This window comes from Macadamia integrifolia, chromosome 11 (genome assembly GCF_013358625.1).
Source record: "Macadamia integrifolia cultivar HAES 741 chromosome 11, SCU_Mint_v3, whole genome shotgun sequence".
NCBI lineage: Eukaryota > Viridiplantae > Streptophyta > Magnoliopsida > Proteales > Proteaceae > Macadamia > Macadamia integrifolia.
Window position 1 is genome coordinate 5,844,661 of NC_056567.1, and position 5,726 is coordinate 5,850,386.

General features: G+C 36.2%; 1 non-coding gene across 1 annotated transcript; it reads right to left on the reverse strand.

Moving 5' to 3' along the window:
* Positions 1-3,907: 3,907 nt before the first annotated feature.
* On the reverse strand, positions 3,908-4,014 carry LOC122094518. Its single transcript, XR_006144833.1, has one exon. It is a non-coding gene; the product is annotated as a small nucleolar RNA R71 (small nucleolar RNA).
* Positions 4,015-5,726: the final 1,712 nt, after the last annotated feature.

The following is a 5,726-nucleotide window of genomic DNA, read 5'->3' on the forward strand; positions in this document are numbered from 1 at the left end:
GAATGAAATTGTTTCCTTAAAGATAGACATTCTTGATTACATCTTTAACTTTCATCTCGCATAAAATATTAGAGGAAATTTCTCTTCACCCAAGGCAAAGGACGAATTCCTTCACCAATAGTTGTGGGTGCCTTCTATCACTCAGGGGATTACCTGTTATTTTCAACTGTCATTTCACTTGTTATTAATTAATTTTATTTATTTAATAACTAATAATAATTATTATTATTATATGTCAGCCAGACTGATCACCTTGTGTAATTTTAGTGGGAACACTCTATAGAGTCACAAGACTTGGCTGACACACTCAGCATGAGAATCTACGACGTGGTATTCTAAATATATGTAGCTATGGAGGAGAGAGATACATGATTCTACACATGACCCAAGATTTTAGGGTTTCGGATCACAAAAATCATGCCAGCCTCTTTCCTCCTCCTCCAGATCTTCTCTCTCTCTCTCTCTCTCTCTCTCTCTCTCTTTAAGATCTAGGGTTTGTGAAGCCCTGATTCAGGAATAACATAATTGTTGTGTTGATCTTTGTTGCTTGTACAAAGTAACCAGTTCAAGTGTTGCAATCATACCCCCTATTCTATGTATTTATTCAAACTTGTATTATACGTTCCATGGTGTGTGGATACAAATTTTTATCCGACATTCCCCACTACGAATAATACTATCATTTATTCTTGGGTAGAATAAGGTATATATGGATATTTTTATCAATTATTGACTGTTATTATTTGTAAAGTCTTTTCTAAATTGTTGATGATTTGATAAAAAAAAATATATTATTATCTTTTGAAATCTAAGACAATTAAAGTCCATTTAAGGCTTTAACGGTGCATTAACCCGTTTAAGGTCCATTTACTGACTGAATAGTAGAAGCCCGATTAAAGCCCGAAGATCAACTCATTCATTAAATAGGTAAGTCACAATACAAGGATACAAACCCTCTAGGACCGATTACATAAGGATCGCTCTCCATTAGCAATACCAGGTAGATATTTGGGATGGATATACTTCCATCTCTATATACATTCATATAGCTTAAGGCATCTAATCTCTGTGAAACTTATTCAATTGACATAGTTGAGTCATAACATTGTCCCACTGATTTTGGTTATGGATTCTTTTCAAACATCCAGTTGGGTTGTATTGTGTCTCCAATTATAATGTAGCATGGGGTTGTTGCACAATTTTCTATCTATGTTCTTTAATTGTTCCACGAGAAACAAAAGGAGAGTGGACCAGGTTCTCATATGGGACAATGAGAAATGAAATGGGATGACAAGCTGGGTTGTTGTCCACATGAGGGCGACGGGAAGGATCGGACACAACATCTCGAAAAAACAGAAGAAGAAAAAAGAGGACCAGATGAGAAAGAATGGCCCGCCAGAGGGTCTTGATTCTTTAGGCACAAAGACTCTTCAAGTTTAGACATAAAAGTCTAACGAGGGAAAGTAGATAATAGCCAAGCCGACCACCTAATGAACGTGGCCTTTTCTTGTACATCCCAGCTCATTGATGAGCACAATAATGTGTGAAATCTTAAGGATATAAATGTACATTTTGCCCCACTTTGGATAGTACTATTTTTATTTTTATTTATTTATTTATTTTTTTTTTCAGTTTCCAAGTCTATGAGAGAAAGTGCTTAAAGTGAATCAAGAACCAGTCCAAAGGTGGGACCCACTCATTGGTACCACATCCTCTTTCCTATAAAATCTTGAAGATTATTTTCTCTCCTTGCCACCTCACAAGATCTTGAAGATGCTATGCAAAGATTTCTTTCTGATTTAATCAAGATTGCAAGATATTGGAGAATATTGTAAGGAAGGAATAGAATTTGTTAATTTTGGAAACAGATTCTCTCTTTTCTCACACAATATCTCAGAGAATGAAGATTTTTACCAGGATTTAATTTAATTTTATTTTCTTTCTTTTCTTAAAGAAGGCTTGTAGAAGGAAGGAGGCAAGAAAAAAACCCTATAAAAGCCCCTTCCTCCCCCCTCCTATTTTATTATTCTCCTTAGTTTATTTTCTAGTTTATGCTTAGTTTTCTTTTCTCTCTCCCTCTCTCACTCTTTAGTTTTAGTTCTTCTTTATTTTTGCTTTAATCACTTTTATAATAGTTTTTTTATGTCAATTAATGCAAGCACTCTTTTATTCTTATTCAGCCTTTTATGTTTATGATTTATGTAATTGAGTTGTAATTTTTAAAGTTATAGTTCTAGGCTTAAATCTAGGTGACGAGATCACGAGCCGTGGAGCATCTTTTTTTTTTCAAGTTCATTTTTTTTTTCAAGATTTGTTTTCTCTAGTACTAGAAATTTCAGATTTGTTTTATTCCAGATTTGGTTTTTAGTACTGGTAGTATCTCAAATCACCCAAACTTTCAAGTTCAAGCATTGATTCAAGTAAGTAGGCTCCTTCAGTAGTCTTCACTCCCCCCTTTCATTCCCTCTTCTGAATATCCATTCTTTCTTCATTTAAAATTTTAATTTCAGTCGTTACATTATTGCTATCTCTTTCCCTCAAGGTTCATGACTAATGTATGTGTTGGCTTTGCCCCTCCTAGTCATAGAACCATCAATTTATTACTTGTATTTTAATTGTCTCCCTTTCCTTAAAGCTAAGTAGAGTAACCCTTGTAAGAGTGACTCTCTGGTCAAGTAGGGAAGCTCATATTATGATGTATCCCTTGGGCTAAGTAGAAAAACATACTTGTGAGTCTCTCTCTAGCTTTATCCCATTTCTTTTACTTTATTTTTATTTCAGCATTTTTTTCCTTTATTATTTTTTTTTAAAATTGCGTGGCTTGTTTATTTTTAGTTATTTATTTATTTAATTTTAATTACGTGGCTTACGTCTTTAAATTCTTAGATGACGAATGGTCAGGACGTTATTTTAGATACATATGTTTAGGACAGTAATTAGAATTAGATCACAACCATTAATCGGTTCACTTTCGCATTATTAAAAGAAGTAAAAAATAAAGTGGCTACTCTCCCTGTGTTCGACTCATAGCTACACTGATCCGTACGCTTGCAGTTACATTTCAATTCCCAATAAGTTTTTGGCGCCGTTGCCGGGAAGACAGTTCCATGTTATTTTTTGCTTTCTTTTGGTAAATCGGAGTGCTTTGTTTGTTTTGTTTTGTTTTTCATTTTCTTTTATTGAATTACTGAGAAGAACAACTTGCAATAATAATTGTATCGGTGGAGGTCGTCATGCCTCACAGTATGATAAAGACAGGTTTTGCCCTGTAGCAGTACCTCAGGAATTGACTTGAGCAACCCCGGATCCCTGCCGGTAAGCTCCCAAAAAGCCAAAAGAATCATAAAAAAATCATAAAAAAAAATTTTCTATCCATTCATTTGTGCTTGTCTTACTTTGGTTGTGGGTAGTTTTCTGTTGCATGAGTGTTAAGTGGGTACGTAATATTAAGAATCGGTTAGAAAGAAGAGATCCAACAAGTAGTGACCTTATACGTTTACTCTCTTTAAAACCCTTCAATATGGGAGACCAACATCAAAATTCTTCACCTAAATTTCTGAAAGATAGGTTCTACCCTGTTAGAACAGCCCATTCTTCCTGCATAGTTCTACCACAAGCCCAGGGCAATAATTTTGAACTCAAATCTCAATACATCACTATGTTGCCCCACTTCCATGGGTTGACCTCTAAGGATGCATACCTATTTCTAAGGGAATTTGAAGAGGTATGTGTTCTAATTAAGATCCAACAGCTTTCTGATGATACTGCTAAGCTTAGGTTTATCACATTTACATTAAAAGACCAAGCTAAGAAGTGGTTGTATGGGTTATCCACAAATTCCATAACCTCATGGGAACAGTTCACAGTTGCCTTCCTTAAGAAGTTTTTTCCAACTCACAAGACCAATAAGCTTAGAAGTGATATCCTTCAGTTTAGGCAAAAGCATAGTGAGTCATTTTCCAAACTTATGGAGAGATTCAAGGATCTACTCCAAGAATGCCCTCACCATGGCATAGACCTATGGCATTTATGTCAAATAATTTATGAGGGTATTGATTACCCAACTAAACAAATGATAGAATCTATGTGCCCTGAGGGATTCACATCCTTTACAGATGAAGGAAAGGCATGGGAATTCTTACTTGACTTAGCTGACAAAACTCGTGAGTGGGAATCAACCCAAGAGAGTGAAAGAACCATAGGAGAAAAATGATATTTTGTGGATGGGATAGTAGCCAAGGAAGCCCATTTGGATATTAATCAAGAGAATTGAATCTATTGTTTCTAGAGAGCCATCATCAGTCAATTTGGTTAAGATTTGTGCTTGGTGCCAGTCCCCTGCACATCTCATAGAAGAATGCCCCAACACCTGTAGGGGCACTTTTAATGATAGTGTTAATGCCTTATACCAGAATAATCCATATAGTAATACCTACAATCCAGGATGAAGAAATCACCCAAATTTCACTTGGATTCAAGGCAACCAAGCAGGGCCTTCTAATTTTCATAATCAAGGTCAACCTGAACTCCAAAGACCTCCATTTGCACAATAATCTTTTTCCTAAAATATTTTTCCTAAGTTAAATGTAGGACCTCAAGTTAGTTTTCCTAGGGCCCCTCTCCTATCAACTTATCAGCAACCCCCTTGGTTTACCAACACTGGAGAGGCAAGTAGAATAAGTGACTTAAAAAAAAATATGGCACTCCTCATGACAAGCCATCAAAATCTTACGAGAGAACTCGCTCAAGTTGTCTCAATTATGCGTGAGAGGGAGAAATGAACTTTACCCAGTCAACTAGAGCTTAACCCTAGGCATCATCAGCCTGTTAGTTCACAAACATCAACAAATGCACCACTGAATATAGCACAAGGTCAGAGCCAACAAGGGCCCTCTAACCAATGTAATGTTGTTTATGCCCTTAGGAGTGGTAGAGAGTACTAATAGAGCGTTCCTAAATCTTCCCTATCTATTACTCCTCTTAACTCTCCTTCAGTTGAGGACACAAGTGTGCGGCTTGTTCTAGGTTCGTCTGATGAACGTAAAGACTCTTTTGAAACTAAAGATGATTTGGTTGAGGAAACCGAAAATGATTCTTCTGAAAAAGGGTAAATCCCTAACAGTCCTTATGTTCATCCTATCCCATTTCCTAATCGCTTGGTACACAAAAAGAAGACTGCTTCCATAGATAAAATTTTAGAAGTCTTTAAAAAGATAAAAGTGAACATCCCTCTTTTGGATGCCATATCCCAGATCCCCGCCTATGCAAAGGTACTGAAAGATTTGTGTACTCACAAACGTATCACTAGTGTGCCCAAAAAGGCATTCTTGGCAGGTAACATTAGTTCCATAATTACTCAGCCTATAGTAGCCAAGTATAAGAATGCAGAGAGTCCTACCATATCTTATGTCATAGGTAATACCTACATTGAGCATGCCTTACTTGACCTTGGCGCAAATGTGAATCTTTTACCTTACCATGTGTACAAGTAACTTGGATTAGAAGAATTGAAAGCCACTGGAACTACTTTTCAGTTGGCAGATAGATCTGTTAAGATTCCTAAAGGGATGGTTGAGGATGTCTTACTAAAGGTGGGGTAATTTATTTTTCCTATTGATTTCATTGTGTTAGATACCAAGCCCTTCTCAACCAAGGATGAGATCCTAATAATTTTAGGAAGACCATTCTTGGCTACCAGTAATGCATTAATCAACTGCCGGAATGGT